Source organism: Dendrobates tinctorius, unplaced genomic scaffold (assembly GCF_039654945.1).
Source record: "Dendrobates tinctorius isolate UK_male_01 unplaced genomic scaffold, ASM3965494v1 ptg000151l, whole genome shotgun sequence".
In the NCBI taxonomy this organism is placed as follows: Eukaryota; Metazoa; Chordata; class Amphibia; order Anura; family Dendrobatidae; genus Dendrobates; species Dendrobates tinctorius.
In genome coordinates, this window is record NW_027361818.1 from 1,623,122 (window position 1) to 1,642,403 (window position 19,282).

The 19,282-nt window shown below is 35.3% G+C and overlaps 7 non-coding genes across 7 annotated transcripts; all 7 read right to left on the reverse strand.

The window, feature by feature from the left end:
- Positions 1-962: 962 nt before the first annotated feature.
- Positions 963-1,044, reverse strand: TRNAS-CGA (transfer RNA serine (anticodon CGA)). Its single transcript has one exon. It is a non-coding gene; the product is annotated as a tRNA-Ser (tRNA).
- A 1,596-nt stretch (positions 1,045-2,640) lies between these two features.
- On the reverse strand, positions 2,641-2,722 carry TRNAS-CGA (transfer RNA serine (anticodon CGA)). The gene has a single exon. It is a non-coding gene; the product is annotated as a tRNA-Ser (tRNA).
- Positions 2,723-4,318: 1,596 nt separating this feature from the next.
- TRNAL-CAA (transfer RNA leucine (anticodon CAA)) lies at positions 4,319-4,400 on the reverse strand. The gene has a single exon. It is a non-coding gene; the product is annotated as a tRNA-Leu (tRNA).
- Positions 4,401-7,866: 3,466 nt separating this feature from the next.
- Positions 7,867-7,948, reverse strand: TRNAS-UGA (transfer RNA serine (anticodon UGA)). Its single transcript has one exon. It is a non-coding gene; the product is annotated as a tRNA-Ser (tRNA).
- A 5,474-nt stretch (positions 7,949-13,422) lies between these two features.
- TRNAS-UGA (transfer RNA serine (anticodon UGA)) lies at positions 13,423-13,504 on the reverse strand. Its single transcript has one exon. It is a non-coding gene; the product is annotated as a tRNA-Ser (tRNA).
- A 1,990-nt stretch (positions 13,505-15,494) lies between these two features.
- Positions 15,495-15,576, reverse strand: TRNAS-CGA (transfer RNA serine (anticodon CGA)). The gene has a single exon. It is a non-coding gene; the product is annotated as a tRNA-Ser (tRNA).
- Positions 15,577-17,993: 2,417 nt separating this feature from the next.
- On the reverse strand, positions 17,994-18,075 carry TRNAS-UGA (transfer RNA serine (anticodon UGA)). The gene has a single exon. It is a non-coding gene; the product is annotated as a tRNA-Ser (tRNA).
- Positions 18,076-19,282: the final 1,207 nt, after the last annotated feature.

Consider the following 19,282-nt stretch of genomic DNA (forward strand, 5'->3'; position numbering starts at 1 on the left):
TTCATTCTTGAGACAGATTTCGACTCAAATATATTTAGTTGTCCCATTTTCATATGTCTTGGCCCATTTTAATAATATACTGTATATATTATTTTACTCTTTTCGAGAAGGTCCAAAGATTTGACCAAGTAAAATACTGCACTGTGAACAGGATTTGAACCTGTGTGGGGATTTGCGGCCATCACAGCCAATTATAGGCTCACCTTATCAGATGTGTTTGCCATGTGAACACAGAGAACAGCCTGTGAAAAGATTTTGGCCTAAATTCGCATGAATATCTATTGTAAGATACAGCCATGAGCAAGAGAACTTGACTGACTTACTGAATAGAAAGGAGTGGTCTGAGATTAAAGAGTAGAAGGAGATGAATGGATTGTATATTGAGAAACGCAGAGATTTTGTTGACCACGTGTTTCTCATGGTTAAAATTGTCTTTGGTTTCCACACACTGTCAGGGAATTAATCTGTATTGTTTTATTATTCCCAGCTTTTACTATATTTTCTTTTCACTAATCTTTCATGTGCAAAATCCAATCTTTTCAAAGTTAAAACAATAAACTGTGAACACGATTTCATCCAACATGAAGATTTCAAGTCCATCGTCTTAAAAATGCAGCCATCAAAATATATGGCATGGCTGATGGTTCTCAGTTGTCTTTTTGGAACCAGTTTAAATACTTTCATTGACTTTTTATTGCTGAAAGAAATTTGGTGTAGAGGATTTCCAGCAACCAATACATAGATTTCTATTATCTGCAAATGATGTCATCAATATCATGGGAAACATCGAGTAATATTTCTTGGCGTTTTCATACTGCTAAATCTCATTCTTGAGGCAGATTTCGAGTCAAACATGTTAAGTTGTCCCATTTTCATATCACTTGGCCCGTTTTAATAATATACTGTTTATATTATTTTACTCTTTTCGAGAAGGTCCAAAGTTTTGACCAAGTAAAACACTGCGCTGTGAACAGGATTTGAACCTGTGCAGGGATACCCCATTGGATTTCGAGTCCAACGCCTTAACCACTCGGCCATCACAGCCAACTGTTGAATAATCTATCAGATGTTTTTACCATGAGAGCACAGAGGGAGAGCCTGTGAGAAGATTTTGGTCTAAGTTCACCTGAATCTCTACTGAACTACAAAGCCATGAGCATGAAAACTAGACTGACTTACTGAAGAGAAAGAAGTGGTCTGAGATCAAAGAGTAGAAGAAGATAAATGGATTGTATATTAAGAAACGCAGTGATTTTGTTGACCACATGTTTCTCATGCTTAAAATTGTGGTTGGACACCGCGCACTGCCAGGGAATTAATCTGCATTTTTTTTATTATTCCCAACTTTTACTATATTTTCTTTTCACTAATCTTTCATAAGCAAAATCCAATCTTTTCAAGACTAATACAATAAACTGAACATGATTTCATCCAACATGAATATTTCAAGTCCATCGTCTTAAAAATGCAGCCATCAAAATATATGGCATTGCTGATGGTTCTCAGTTGTCTTTTTGGAACCAGGTTAAATACTTTAATTGACATTTTATTGCTGAAAGAAATTTGGTGTAGAGGATTTCCAGCTATCAATACATAGATTTCTATTATCTGCAAATGATGTAATCAATATCATGGGAAACATCTAGTAATATTTCTTTAAGCTTTCATACTTGTTAATTTCATTCTTGAGACAGATTTCGACTCAAATATATTTAGTTGTCCCATTTTCATATGTCTTGGCCCATTTTAATAATATACTGTATATATTATTTTACTCTTTTCGAGAAGGTCCAAAGATTTGACCAAGTAAAATACTGCACTGTGAACAGGATTTGAACCTGTGTGGGGATTTGCGGCCTTCACAGCCAATTATAGGCTCACCTTATCAGATGTGTTTGCCATGTGAACACAGAGAACAGCCTGTGAAAAGATTTTGGCCTAAATTCACATGAATATCTATTGTAGGATACAGCCATGAGCAAGAGAACTTGACTGACTTACTGAATAGAAAGGAGTGGTCTGATATTAAAGAGTAGAAGGAGATGAATGGATTGTATATTGAGAAACGCAGAGATTTTGTTGACCACATGTTTCTCATGGTTAAAATTGTCTTTGGTTTCCGCACACTGTCAGGGAATTAATCTGTATTGTTTTATTATTCCCAGCTTTTACTATATTTTCTTTTCACTTATCTTTCATGTGCAAAATCCAATCTTTTCAAAGGTAAAACAATAAACTGTGAACACGATTTCATCCAACATGAAGATTTCAAGTCCATCGTCTTAAAAATGCAGCCATCAAAATATATGGCATTGCTGATGGTTCTCAGTTGTCTTTTTGGAACCAGTTTAAATACTTTCATTGACTTTTTATTGCTGAAAGAAATTTGGTGTAGAGGATTTCCAGCAACCAATACATAGATTTCTATTATCTGCAAATGATGTCATCAATATCATGGGAAACATCGAGTAATATTTCTTGGCGTTTTCATACTACTAAATCTCATTCTTGAGGCAGATTTCGATTCAAACATGTTAAGTTGTCCCATTTTCATATCACTTGGCCCGTTTTAATAATATACTGTATATATTATTTTACTCTTTTCGAGAAGGTCCAAAGTTTTGACCAAGTAAAACACTGCGCTGTGAACAGGATTTGAACCTGTGCGGGGATACCCCATTGGATTTCGAGTCCAACGCCTTAACCACTCGGCCATCACAGCCAACTGTTGAATAATCTATCAGATGTTTTTACCATGAGAGCACAGAGGGAGAGCCTGTGAGAAGATTTTGGTCTAAGTTCACCTGAATCTCTACTGAACTACAAAGCCATGAGCATGAAAACTAGACTGACTTACTGAAGAGAAAGAAGTGGTCTGAGATCAAAGAGTAGAAGAAGATAAATGGATTGTATATTAAGAAACGCAGTGATTTTGTTGACCACATGTTTCTCATGCTTAAAATTGTGGTTGGACACCGCGCACTGCCAGGGAATTAATCTGCATTTTTTTTATTATTCCCAACTTTTACTATATTTTCTTTTCACTAATCTTTCATAAGCAAAATCCAATCTTTTCAAGACTAATACAATAAACTGAACATGATTTCATCCAACATGAATATTTCAAGTCCATCGTCTTAAAAATGCAGCCATCAAAATATATGGCATTGCTGATGGTTCTCAGTTGTCTTTTTGGAACCAGTTTAAATACTTTAATTGACATTTTATTGCTGAAAGAAATTTGGTGTAGAGGATTTCCAGCTATCAATACATAGATTTCTATTATCTGCAAATGATGTAATCAATATCATGGGAAACATCTAGTAATATTTCTTTAAGCTTTCATACTTGTTAATTTCATTCTTGAGACAGATTTCGACTCAAATATATTTAGTTGTCCCATTTTCATATGTCTTGGCCCATTTTAATAATATACTGTATATATTATTTTACTCTTTTCGAGAAGGTCCAAAGATTTGACCAAGTAAAATACTGCACTGTGAACAGGATTTGAACCTGTGTGGGGATTTGCGGCCTTCACAGCCAATTATAGGCTCACCTTATCAGATGTGTTTGCCATGTGAACACAGAGAACAGCCTGTGAAAAGATTTTGGCCTAAATTCACATGAATATCTATTGTAGGATACAGCCATGAGCAAGAGAACTTGACTGACTTACTGAATAGAAAGGAGTGGTCTGATATTAAAGAGTAGAAGGAGATGAATGGATTGTATATTGAGAAACGCAGAGATTTTGTTGACCACATGTTTCTCATGGTTAAAATTGTCTTTGGTTTCCGCACACTGTCAGGGAATTAATCTGTATTGTTTTATTATTCCCAGCTTTTACTATATTTTCTTTTCACTTATCTTTCATGTGCAAAATCCAATCTTTTCAAAGGTAAAACAATAAACTGTGAACACGATTTCATCCAACATGAAGATTTCAAGTCCATCGTCTTAAAAATGCAGCCATCAAAATATATGGCATTGCTGATGGTTCTCAGTTGTCTTTTTGGAACCAGTTTAAATACTTTCATTGACTTTTTATTGCTGAAAGAAATTTGGTGTAGAGGATTTCCAGCAACCAATACATAGATTTCTATTATCTGCAAATGATGTCATCAATATCATGGGAAACATCGAGTAATATTTCTTGGCGTTTTCATACTACTAAATCTCATTCTTGAGGCAGATTTCGATTCAAACATGTTAAGTTGTCCCATTTTCATATCACTTGGCCCGTTTTAATAATATACTGTATATATTATTTTACTCTTTTCGAGAAGGTCCAAAGTTTTGACCAAGTAAAACACTGCGCTGTGAACAGGATTTGAACCTGTGCGGGGATACCCCATTGGATTTTGCGTCCAACGCCTTAACCACTTGGCCATCACAGCCAACTGTTGAATAATCTATCAGATGTTTTTGCCATGTGAGCACAGAGGGAGAGCCTGTGAGAAGATTTTGGTCTAAGTTCACCTGAATCTCTACTGAACTACAAAGCCATGAGCATGAAAACTAGACTGACTTACTGAAGAGAAAGAAGTGGTCTGAGATCAAAGAGTAGAAGGAGATAAATGGATTGTATATTAAGAAACGCAGTGATTTTGTTGACCACATGTTTCTCATGCTTAAAATTGTGGTTGGACACCGCGCACTGCCAGGGAATTAATCTGCATTTTTTTCATTATTCCCAACTTTTACTATATTTTCTTTTCACTAATCTTTCATAAGCAAAATCCAATCTTTTCAAAACTAATACAATAAACTGAACATGATTTCATCCAACATGAAGATTTCAAGTCCATCGTCTTAAAAATGCAGCCATCAAAATATATGGCATTGCTGATGGTTCTCAGTTGTCTTTTTGGAACCAGTTTAAATACTTTAATTGACATTTTATTGCTGAAAGAAATTTGGTGTAGAGGATTTCCAGCTATTAATACATAGATTTCTATTATCTGCAAATGATGTAATCAATATCATGGGAAACATCTAGTAATATTTCTTTAAGCTTTCATACTTGTTAATTTCATTCTTGAGACAGATTTCGACTCAAATATATTTAGTTGTCCCATTTTCATATGTCTTGGCCCATTTTAATAATATACTGTATATATTATTTTACTTTTTTCGAGAAGGTCCAAAGATTTGACCAAGTAAAATACTGCACTGTGAACAGGATTTGAACCTGTGTGGGGATTTGCGGCCATCACAGCCAATTATAGGCTCACCTTATCAGATGTGTTTGCCATGTGAACACATACAACAGCCTGTGAGAAGATTTTGGCCTAAGTTCGCATGAATATTTATTGTAGGATACAGCCATGAGCAAGAGAACTTGACTGACTTACTGAATAGAAAGGAGTGGTCTGAGATTAAAGAGTAGAAGGAGATGAATGGATTGTATATTGAGAAACGCAGAGATTTTGTTGACCACATGTTTCTCATGGTTAAAATTGTCTTTGGTTTCCACACACTGTCAGGGAATTAATCTGCATTGTTTTATTATTCCCAGCGTCTACTATATTTTCTTTTCACTAATCTTTCATGTGCAAAATCCAATCTTTTCAAAGGTAAAACAATAAACTGTGAACACGATTTCATCCAACATGAAGATTTCAAGTCCATCGTCTTAAAAATGCAGCCATCAAAATAGTGATTTTGTTGACCACATGTTTCTCATGCTTAAAATTGTGGTTGGACACCGCGCACTGCCAGGGAATTAATCTGCATTTTTTTTATTATTCCCAACTTTTACTATATTTTCTTTTCACTAATCTTTCATAAGCAAAATCCAATCTTTTCAAAACTAATACAATAAACTGAACATGATTTCATCCAACATGAAGATTTCAAGTCCATCGTCTTAAAAATGCAGCCATCAAAATATATGGCATTGCTGATGGTTCTCATTTGTCTTTTTGGAACCAGTTTAAATACTTTAATTGACATTTTATTGCTGAAAGAAATTTGGTGTAGAGGATTTCCAGCTATCAATACATAGATTTCTATTATCTGCAAATGATGTCATCAATATCATGGAAAACATCTAGTAATATTTCTTTAAGTTTTCATACTTGTTAATTTCATTCTTGAGACAGATTTCGACTCAAATAAATTTAATTGTCCCATTTTCATATGTCTTGGCCCATTTTAATAATATACTGTATATATTATTTTACTCTGTTCGAGAAGGTCCAAAGTTTTGAACAAGTAAAACACTGCACTGTGAACAGGATTTGAACCTGTGTGGGGATTTGCGGCCATCACAGCCAATTATAGGCTCACCTTATCAGATGTGTTTGCCATGTGAACACAGAGAACAGCCTGTGAAAAGATTTTGGCATAAATTCGCATGAATATATATTGTAGGATACAGCCATGAGCAAGAGAACTTGGCTGACTTACTGAATAGAAAGGAGTGGTCTGAGATTAAAGAGTAGAAGGAGATGAATGGATTGTATATTGAGAAACGCAGAGATTTTGTTGACCACGTGTTTCTCATGGTTAAAATTGTCTTTGGTTTCTGCACACTGTCAGGGAATTAATCTGTATTGTTTTATTATTCCCAGCTTTTACTATATTTTCTTTTCACTAATCTTTCATGTGCAAAATCCAATCTTTTCAAAGGTAAAACAATAAACTGTGAACACGATTTCTTCCAACATGAAGATTTCAAGTCCATCGTCTTAAAAATGCAGCCATCAAAATATATGGCATTGCTGATGGTTCTCAGTTGTCTTTTTGGAACCAGTTTAAATACTTTCATTGACTTTTTATTGCTGAAAGAAATTTGGTGTAGAGGATTTCCAGCAACCAATACATAGATTTCTATTATCTGCAAATGATGTAGTCAATATCATGGGAAACATCGAGTAAAATTTCTTGGCGTTTTCATACTGCTAAATCTCATTCTTGAGGCAGATTTCGAGTCAAACATGTTAAGTTGTCCCATTTTCATATCACTTGGCCCGTTTTAATAATATACTGTATATATTATTTTACTCTTTTCGAGAAGGTCCAAAGTTTTGACCAAGTAAAACATTGCACTGTGATCAGGATTTGAACCTGTGTGGGGATTTGCGGCCATCACAGACAATTATAGGCTCACTTTATCAGATGTGTTTGCCATGTGAACACAGAGAACAGCCTGTGAGAAGATTTTGGCCTAAGTTCGCATGAATATCTATTTAGGATACAGCCATGAGCAAGAGAACTTGACTGACTTACTGAAGAGAAAGGAGTGGTCTGAGATCAAAGAGTAGAAGGAGATGAATGGATTGTATATTGAGAAACGCAGAGATTTTGTTGACCACGTGTTTCTCATGGTTAAAATTGTCTTTGGTTTCCGCACACTGTCAGGGAATTAATCTGTATTGTTTTATTATTCCCAGCTTTTACTATATTTTCTTTTCACTAATCTTTCATGTGCAAAATCCAATCTTTTCAAAGGTAAAACAATAAACTGTGAACACGATTTCATTCAACATGAAGATTTCAAGTCCATCGTCTTAAAAATGCAGCCATCAAAATATATGGAATTGCTGATGGTTCTCAGTTGTCTTTTTGGAACCAGTTTAAATACTTTCATTGACTTTTTATTGCTGAAAGAAATTTGGTGTAGAGGAATTCCAGCAACCAATACATAGATTTCTATTATCTGCAAATGATGTCATCAATATCATGGAGTAATATTTCTTGGAGTTTTCATACTGCTAAATCTCATTCTTGAGGCAGATTTCGAGTCAAACATGTTAAGTTGTCCCATTTTCATATCACTTGGCCCGTTTTAATAATATACTGTATATATTATTTTACTCTTTTCGAGAAGGTCCAAAGTTTTGACCAAGTAAAACACTGTGCTGTGAACAGGATTTGAACCTTTGCGGGGATACCCCATTGGATTTCAAGTCCAACACCTTAACCACTCGGCCATCACAGCCAACTGTTGCATAAGCTATCAGATGTTTTTGCCATGTGAGCACAGAGGGAGAGCCTGTGAGAAGATTTTGGTCTAAGTTCACCTGAAACTCTACTGAACTACAAAGCCATGAGCATGAAAACTAGACTGACTTACTGAAGAGAAAGAAGTGGTCTGAGATCAAAGAGTAGAAGGAGATAAATGGATTGTATATTAAGAAACGCAGTGATTTTGTTGACCACATGTTTCTCATGCTTAAAATTGTGGTTGGACACCGCGCACTGCCAGGGAATTAATCTGCATTTTTTTTATTATTCCCAACTTTTACTATATTTTCTTTTCACTAATCTTTGATAAGCAAAATCCAATCTTTTCAAAACTAATACAATAAACTGAACATGATTTCATCCAACATGAAGATTTCAAGTCCATCGTCTTAAAAATGCAGCCATCAAAATATATGGCATTGCTGATGGTTCTCAGTTGTCTTTTTGGAACCAGTTTAAATACTTCAATTGACATTTTATTGCTGAAAGATATTTGGTGTAGAGGATTTCCAGCTATCAATACATAGATTTCTATTATCTGCAAATGATGTCATCAATATCATGGGAAACATCTAGTAATATTTCTTTAAGTTTTCATACTTGTTAATTTCATTCTTGAGACAGATTTCGACTCAAACATATTTAGTTGTCGCATTTTCATATGTCTTGGCCCATTTTAATAATATACTGTATATATTATTTTACTCTTTTCGAGAAGGTCCAAAGTTTTGACCAAGTAAAACATTGCACTGTGATGAGGATTTGAACCTGTGTGGGGATTTGCAGCCATCACAGCCAATTATAGGCTCACTTTATCAGATGTGTTTGCCATGTGAACACAGAGAACAGCCTGTGAGAAGATTTTGGCCTAAGTTCGCATGAATATCTATTTAGGATACAGCCATGAGCAAGAGAACTTGACTGACTTACTTAAGAGAAAGGAGTGGTCTGAGATCAAAGAGTAGAAGGAGATGAATGGATTGTATATTGAGAAACGCAGAGATTTTGTTGACCACATGTTTCTCATGGTTAAAATTGTCTTTGGTTTCCACACACTGTCAGGGAATTAATCTGCATTGTTTTATTATTCCCAGCGTCTACTATATTTTCTTTTCACTAATCTTTCATGTGCAAAATCCAATCTTTTCAAAGCTAAAACAATAAACTGTGAACACAATTTCATCCAACATGAAGATTTCAAGTCCATCGTCTTAAAAATGCAGCCATCAAAATAGTGATTTTGTTGACCACATGTTTCTCATGCTTAAAATTGTGGTTGGACACCGCGCACTGCCAGGGAATTAATCTGCATTTTTTTTATTATTCCCAACTTTTACTATATTTTCTTTTCACTAATCTTTCATAAGCAAAATCCAATCTTTTCAAAACTAATACAATAAACTGAACATGATTTCATCCAACATGAAGATTTCAAGTCCATCGTCTTAAAAATGCAGCCATCAAAATATATGGCATTGCTGATGGTTCTCAGTTGTCTTTTTGGAACCAGTTTAGAATCATAGAATCATAGAATCATAGAATCATAGAATCGTAGAGTTGGAAGGGACCTCCTGGGCCATCTGGTCCAACCCCCTGCTCAAAGCAGGATTCGCTAAAGTTTAAATACTTTAATTGACATTTTATTGCTGAAAGAAATTTGGTGTAGAGGATTTCCAGCTATCAATACATAGATTTCTATTATCTGCAAATGATGTAATCAATATCATGGGAAACATCTAGTAATATTTCTTTAAGCTTTCATACTTGTTAATTTCATTCTTGAGACAGATTTCGACTCAAATATATTTAGTTGTCCCATTTTCATATGTCTTGGCCCATTTTAATAATATACTGTATATATTATTTTACTCTTTTCGAGAAGGTTCAAAGATTTGACCAAGTAAAATACTGCACTGTGAACAGGATTTGAACCTGTGTGGGGATTTGCGGCCATCACAGCCAATTATAGGCTCACCTTATCAGATGTGTTTGCCATGTGAACACAGAGAACAGCCTGTGAAAAGATTTTGGCCTAAATTCGCATGAATATCTATTGTAGGGTACAGCCATGAGCAAGAGAACTTGACTGACTTACTGAATAGAAAGGAGTGGTCTGAGATTAAAGAGTAGAAGGAGATGAATGGATTGTATATTGAGAAACGCAGAGATTTTGTTGACCACGTGTTTCTGGTTAAAATTGTCTTTGGTTTCCGCACACTGTCAGGGAATTAATCTATATTGTTTTATTATTCCCAGCTTTTACTATATTTTCTTTTCACTAATCTTTCATGTGCAAAATCCAATCTTTTCAAAGGTAAAACAATAAACTGTGAACACGATTTCATCCAACATGAAGATTTCAAGTCCATCGTCTTAAAAATGCAGCCATCAAAATATATGGCATTGCTGATGGTTCTCAGTTGTCTTTTTGGAACCAGTTTAAATACTTTAATTGACATTTTATTGCTGAAAGATATTTGGTGTAGAGGATTTCCAGCTATCAATACATAGATTTCTATTATCTGCAAATGATGTCATCAATATCATGGGAAACATCTAGTAATATTTCTTTAAGTTTTCATACTTGTTAATTTAATTCTTGAGACAGATTTCGACTCAAACATATTTAGTTGTCCCATTTTCATATGTCTTGGCCCATTTTAATAATATACTGTATATATTATTTTACTCTTTCCGAGAAGGTCCAAAGTTTTGACAAAGTAAAACATTGCACTGTGATCAGGATTTGAACCTGTGTGGGGATTTGCGGCCATCACAGCCAATTATAGGCTCACTTTATCAGATGTGTTTGCCATGTGAATACAGAGAACAGCCTGTGAGAAGATTTTGGCCTAAAGGGCCTTTTACACTAAGCAACGCACCAGCGATAACGATAGCGATCCGACCAGGCATAGATCGCTGTTGTGTCGTTACGTGATCGCTAGATAGCTTTCAAACAGTCCACTCTCGTCAACGACTCTAGAGAGATCAGCGATCTGCATAGCGACCTCGTTGCTCGTTGAGTACCTTTCACATTACTAAACAAAAAACGATTCAGACCTCGGTGGGCGTGCTTCAGCGTTTAATTTACAACGCCCCCCAATGCGCCGATTGGTGGTCACCGCTGCGCTGTCATTGGCCGGCGGCGTCATTAAAGAGGACGTAATAGCGTTACAGTTTAAATCTCTGGAGCGCCGTGGTTAGCTTCTAAACCAGCATTTTTCTCCCTAGAGACAAAAGTGCATTTTTGGTTAGATTTCGCTATTCGTCCTTCAGCAACCCTCTTGAAGAATCATCATCGTTGGTTTTTTTCAAATACCTGAGGCGTTCCAGCGTTGTCTTTTATAGCTTTTTTGTCAGATACATTTCGCACATTGTCAGCGCTGTAAAGACCAATAGGGAAGAGGAGGCGTGGCCGGTAAGTCACGCCTGTGTCGCTGAGCCATGCGTCGTTATTGACGTCGCTCATCGTTTTTAAAGCTTCAAACACAACGATAATTACTGAACAGCGGGACGTCAGTGATGGAAAAATGTACCTGCACATTCGAGCACGATCAGCGATAGCCGACGGGGGGTCCGGTCGCTGCTACCTTTCACACTTAACGAGATCGCTAGCGTGATCACTGTCGCGTCACAATATCGGTGTCGCTTGAGCGATATCACTAGCGATCTCGCTTAGTGTAAAACCCCCTTTAGTTCGCATGAATATCTATTTAGGATACAGCCATGAGCAAGAGAACTTGACTGACTTACTGAAGAGAAAGGAGTGGTCTGAGATCAAAGAGTAGAAGGAGATGAATGGATTGTATATTGAGAAACACAGAGATTTTGTTGACCACATGTTTCTCATGGTTAAAATTGTCTTTGGTTTCCACACACTGTCAGGGAATTAATCTGCATTGTTTTATTATTCCCAGCGTCTACTATATTTTCTTTTCACTAATCTTTCATGTGCAAAATCCAATCTTTTCAAAGGTAAAACAATAAACTGTGAACACGATTTCATCCAACATGAAGATTTCAAGTCCATCGTCTTAAAAATGCAGTCATCAAGATAGTGATTTTGTTGACCACATGTTTCTCATGCTTAAAATTGTGGTTGGACACCGCGCACTGCCAGGGAATTAATCTGCATTTTTTTTATTATTCCCAACTTTTACTATATTTTCTTTTCACTATTCTTTCATAAGCAAAATCCAATCTTTTCAAAACTGATACAATAACTGAACATGATTTCATCCAACATCAAGATTTCAAGTCCATTGTCTTAAAAATGCAGCCATCAAAATATATGGCATTGCTGATGGTTCTCAGTTGTCTTTTTGGAACCAGTTTAAATACTTTAATTGACATTTTATTGCTGAAAGAAATTTGGTGTAGAGGATTTCCAGCTATCAATACATAGATTTCTATTATCTGCAAATGATGTCATCAATATCATGGGAAACATCTAGTAATATTTCTTTAAGTTTTCATACTTGTTAATTTCATTCTTGAGACAGATTTCGACTCAAATATATTTAATTGTCCCATTTTCATATGTCTTGGCCCATTTTAATAATATACTGTATATATTATTTTACTCTTTTCGAGAAGGTCCAAAGTTTTGACCAAGTAAAACACTGCACAGTGAACAGGATTTGAACCTGTGTGGGGATTTGCGGCCATCACAGCCAATTATAGGCTCACCTTATCAGATGTGTTTGCCATGTGAACACAGAGAACAGCCTGTGAAAAGATTTTGGCCTAAATTCGCATGAATATCTATTGTAGGATACAGCCATGAGCAAGAGAACTTGACTGACTTACTGAATAGAAAGGAGTGGTCTGAGATTAAAGAGTAGAAGGAGATGAGTGGATTGTATATTGAGAAACGCAGAGATTTTGTTGACCACGTGTTTCTCATGGTTAAAATTGTCTTTGGTTTCCGCACACTGTCAGGGAATTAATCTGTATTGTTTTATTATTCCCAGCTTTTAATATATTTTCTTTTCACTAATATTTCATGTGCAAAATCCAATCTTTTCAAAGGTAAAACAATAAACTGTGAACACGATTTCATCCAACATGAAGATTTCAAGTCCATCGTCTTAAAAATGCAGCCATCAAAATATATGGCTTTGCTGATGGTTATCAGTTGTCTTTTTGGAACCAGTTTAAATACTTTCATTGACTTTTTATTGCTGAAAGAAATTTGGTGTAGAGGATTTCCAGCAACCAATACATAGATTTCTATTATCTGCAAATGATGTCATCAATATCATGGGAAACATCGAGTAATATTTCTTGGAGTTTTCATACTGCTAAATCTCATTCTTGAGGCAGATTTTGAGTCAAACATGTTAAGTTGTCCCATTTTCATATCACTTGGCCCGTTTTAATAATATACTGTATATATTATTTTACTCTTTTCGAGAAGGTCCAAAGTTTTGACCAAGTAAAACAGTGCACTGTGAACAGGATTTGAACCTGTGCGGGGATACCCCATTGGATTTCAAGTCCAACACCTTAAACACTCGGCCATCACAGCCAACTGTTGAATAATCTATCAGATGTTTTTGCCATGTGAGCACAGAGGGAGAGCCTGTGAGAAGATTTTGGTCTAAGTTCACCTGAATCTCTACTGAACTACAAAGCCATGAGCATGAAAACTAGACTGACTTACTGAAGAGAAAGAAGTGGTCTGAGATCAAAGAGTAGAAGGAGATAAATGGATTGTATATTAAGAAACACAGTGATTTTGATGACCACATGTTTCTCATGGTAAAAATTGTGGTTGGACACCGTGCACTGCCAGGGAATTAATCTGCATTTTTTTTATTATTCCCAACTTTTACTATATTTTCTTTTCACTAATCTTTGATAAGCAAAATCCAATCTTTTCAAAACTAATACAATAAACTGAACATGATTTCATCCAACATGAAGATTTCATGTCCATCGTCTTAAAAATGCAGCCATCAAAATATATGGCATTGCTGATGGTTCTCAGTTGTCTTTTTGGAACCAGTTTAAATACTTTAATTGACATTTTATTGCTGAAAGAAATTTGGTGTAGAGGATTTCCAGCTATCAATACATAGATTTCTATTATCTGCAAATGATGTCATCAATATCATGGGAAACATCTAGTAATATTTCTTTAAGATTTCATACTTGTTAATTTCATTCTTGAGACAGATTTCGACTCAAATATATTTAGTTGTCCCATTTTCATATGTCTTGGCCCATTTTAATAATATACTGTATATATTATTTTACTCTTTTCGAGAAGGTCAAAAGTTTTGACCAAGTAAAACACTGCACTGTGAACAGGATTTGAACCTGTGTGGGGATTTGCGGCCATCACAGCCAATTATAGGCTAACCTTATCAGATGTGTTTGCCATGTGAACACAGAGAACAGCCTGTGAAAAGATTTTGTCCTAAATTCGCATGAATATCTATTGTAGGATACAGCCATGAGCAAGAGAACTTGACTGACTTACTGAAGAGAAAGGAGTGGTCTGAGATTAAAGAGTAGAAGGAGATGAATGGATTGTATATTGAGAAACGCAGAGATTTTGTTGACCACGTGTTTCTCATGGTTAAAATTGTCTTTGGTTTCCGCACACTGTCAGAGAATTAATCTGTATTGTTTTATTATTCCCAGCTTTTACTATATTTTCTTTTCACTAATCTTTCATGTGCAAAATCCAATCTTTTCAAAGGTAAAACAATAAACTGTGAACACGATTTCATCCAACATGAAGATTTCAAGTCCATCGTCTTAAAAATGCAGCCATCAAAATATATGGCATTGCTGATGGTTCTCAGTTGTCTTTTTGGAACCAGTTTAAATACTTTCATTGTCTTTTTATTGCTGAAAGAAATTTGGTGTAGAGGATTTCCAGCAACCGATACATAGATTTCTATTATCTGCAAATGATGTCACCAATATCATTGGTAACGCAGAGATTTTGTTGACCACATGTTTCTCATGGTTAAAATTGTCTTTGGTTTCCGCACACTGTCAGGGAATTAATCTGTATTGTTTTATTATTCCCAGCCTTTACTATATTTTCTTTTCACTAATCTTTCATGTGCAAAATCCAATCATTTCAAAGGTAAAACAAGAAACTGTGAACACGATTTCATCCAACATGAAGATTTCAAGTCCATCGTCTTAAAAATGCAGCCATCAAAATATATGGCATTGCTGATGGTTCTCAGTTGTCTTTTTGGAACCAGTTTAAATACTTTCATTGACTTTTTATTGCTGAAAGAAACTTGGTGTAGAGGATTTCCAGCAACCAATACATAGATTTCTTTTATCTGCAAATGATGTCATCAATATCATGGGAAACATGGAGTAATTTCTTGAAGTTTTCATATTGCTTAATTTCATTCTTGAGGCAGATTTTGAGTCAAACATTTGGAGTTGTCCCATTTTCATATCACTTTGCCCATTTTAATAATATACTGTATATATTATTTTACTCTTTTCGAGAAGGTCCAAAGTTTTGACCAAGTAAAACACTGCGCAGTGAGCAGGATATGAACCTGTGTGGGGATACCCCATTGGATTTCGAGTCCAACGCCTTAACCACTCTGCCATCACTGCCAACGGTTGAATAATCTATCAGATGTTTTTGCCATGTGAGCACAGAGGGAGAGCCTGTGAGAAGATTTTGGTCTAAGTTCACCTGAATCTCTACTGAACTACAAAGCCATGAGCATGAAAACTAGACTGACTTACTGAAGAGAAAGAAGTGGTCTGAGATCAAAGAGTAGAAGGAGATAAATGGATTGTATATTAAGAAATGCAGTGATTTTGTTGACCACATGTTTCTCATGCTTAAAATTGTGGTTGGACACCGCGCACTGCCAGGGAATTAATCTGCATTTTTTTATTATTCCCAACTTTTACTATATTATCTTTTCACTAATCTTTCATAAGCAAAATCCAATCTTTTCAAAACTAATACAATAAACTGAACATTATTTCATCCAACATGAAGATTTCAAGTCCATCGTCTTAAAAATGCAGCCATCAAAATATATGGCATTGCTGATTGTTCTCTGTTGTCTTTTTGGAACCAGTTTAAATACTTTAATTGACATTTTATTGCTGAAAGAAATTTGGTGTAGAGGATTTCCAGCTTTCAATACATAGATTTCTATTATCTGCAAATGATGTCATCAATATCATGGGAAACATCTAGTAATATTTCTTTAAGTTTTCATACTTGTTGATTTCATTCTTGAGACAGATTTCGACTCAAATATATTTAGTTGTCCCATTTTCATATGTCTTGGCCCATTTTAATAATATACTGTATATATTATTTTACTCTTTTCGAGAAGGTAAAAAGTTTTGACCAAGTAAAATACTGCACTGTGAACAGGATTTGAACCTGTGTGGGGATTTGCGGCCATCACAGCCAATTATAGGCTCACCTTATCATATGTGTTTGCCATGTGAACACAGAGAACAGCCTGTGAAAAGATTTTGGCCTAAATTCGCATGAATATCTATTGTAGGATACAGCCATGAGCATGAAAACTAGACTGACTTACTGAAGAGAAAGAAGTGGTCTGAGATCAAAGAGTAGAAGGAGATAAATGGATTGTATATTAAGAAACGCAGTGATTTTGTTGACCACATGTTTCTCATGCTTAAAATTGTGGTTGGACACCGCGCACTGCCAGGGAATTAATCTGCATTTTTTTTATTATTCCCAACTTTTACTATATTTTCTTTTCACTAATCTTTCATAAGCAAAATCCAATATTTTCAAAACTAATACAATAAACTGAACATGATTTCATCCAACATGAAGATTTCAAGTCCATCGTCTTAAAAATGCAGCCATCAAAATATATGTCATTGCTGATGGTTCTCAGTTGTCTTTTTGGAACCAGTTTAAATAATTTAATTGACATTTTATTGCTGAAAGAAATCTGGTGTAGAGGATTTCCAGCTATCAATACATAGATTTCTATTATCTGCAAATGATGTAATCAATATCATGGGAAACATCTAGTAATATTTCTTTAAGTTTTCATACTTGTTGATTTCATTCTTGAGACAGATTTCGACTCAAATATATTTAGTTGTCCCATTTTCATATGTCTTGGACCATTTTAATAATATACTGTATATATTAATTTACTCTTTTCGAGAAGGTCCAAAGTTTTGACCAAGTAAAATACTGCACTGTTAACAGGATTTGAACCTGTGTGGGGATTTGCGGCCATCACAGCCAATTATAGGCTCACCTTATCAGATGTGTTTGCCATGTGAACACAGAGAACAGCCTGTGAAAAGATTTTGGCCTAAATTCGCATGAATATCTATTGTATGATACAGCCATGAGCAAGAGAACTTGACTGACTTACTGAAGAGAAAGGAGTGGTCTGAGATTAAAGAGTAGAAGGAGATGAATGGATTGTATATTGAGAAACGCAGAGATTTTGTTGACCACGTGTTTCTCATGGTTAAAATTGTCTTTGGTTTCCGCACACTGTCAGGGAATTAATCTGCATTGTTTTATTATTCCCAGCTTTTACTATATTTTCTTTTCACTAATCTTTCATGTGCAAATTCCAATCTTTTCAAAGGTAAAACAATAAACTGTGAACACGATTTCATCCAACATGTAGATTTCAAGTCCATCGTCTTAAAAATGTAGCCATCAAAATATATGGCATTGCTGATGGTTCTCAGTTGTCTTTTTGGAACCAGTTTAAATACTTTCATTGACTTTTTATTGCTGAAAGAAATTTGGTGTAGGGGATTTCCAGCAACCAATACATAGATTTCTATTATCTGCAAATGATGTCATCAATACCATGGGAAACATCGAGTAATATTTCTTGGAGTTTTCATACTGCTAAATATCATTCTTGAGGCAGATTTCGAGTCAAACATGTTAAGTTGTCCCATTTTCATATCACTTGGCCCATTTTAATAATATACTGTATATATTATTTTACTCTTTTCGAGAAGGTCCAAAGTTTTGACCAAGTAAAACACTGCGCTGTGAACAGGATTTGAACCTTTGCGGGGATACCCCATTGGATTTCAAGACGAACACCTTAACCACTAGGCCATCACAGCCAACTGTTGAATAATCTATCAGATGTTTTTGCCATGTGCGCACAGAGGGAGATCCAGTGAGAAGATTTTGGTCTAAGTTCACCTGAATCTCTACTGAACTACACAGCCATGAGCATGAAAACGTAGACTGACTTACTGAAGAGAAAGAAGTGGTCTGAGATCAAAGAGTAGAAGGAGATAAATGGATTGTATATTAAGAAACGCAGTGATTTTGTTGACCACATGTTTCTCATGCTTAAAATTGTGGTTGGACACCGCGCACTGTCAGGGAATTAATCTGCATTTTTTTATTATTCCCAACTTTTACTATATTTTCCTTTCAATAATCTTTCATAAGCAAAATCCAATCTTTTCAAAACTAATACAATAAACTGAACATGATTTCATCCAACATGAAGATTTCAAGTCCATCGTCTTAAAAATGCAGCCATCAAAATATATGGCATTGCTGATGGTTCTCAGTTGTCTATTTGGAACCAGTTTAAATACTTTAATTGACATTTTATTGCTGAAAGAAATTTGGTGTAGAGGATTTCCAGCTATCAATACATAGATTTCTATTATCTGCAAATGATGTCATCAATATCATGGGAAACATCTAGTAATATTTCTTTAAGATTTCATACTTGTTAATTTCATTCTTGAGACAGATTTCGACTCAAATATATTTAGTTGTCCCATTTTCATATGTCTTGGCCCATTTTAATAATATACTGTATATATTATTTTACTCTTTTCGAGAAGGTCAAAAGTTTTGACCAAGTAAAACACTGCACTGTGAACAGGATTTGAACCTGTGCGGGGATTTGCGGCCATCACAGCCAATTATAGGCTAACCTTATCAGATGTGTTTGCCATGTGAACACAGAGAACAGCCTGTGAAAAGATTTTGGCCTAAATTCGCATGAATATCTATTGTAGGATACAGCCATGAGCAAGAGAACTTGACTGACTTACTGAAGAGAAAGGAGTGGTCTGAGATTAAAGAGTAGAAGGAGATGAATGGATTGTATATTGAGAAACGCAGAGATTTTGTTGACCACGTGTTTCTCATGGTTAAAATTGTCTTTGGTTTCCGCACACTGTCAGAGAATTAATCTGTATTGTTTTATTATTCCCAGCTTTTACTATATTTTCTTTTCACTAATCTTTCATGTGCAAAATCCAATCTTTTCAAAGGTAAAACAATAAACTGTGAACACGATTT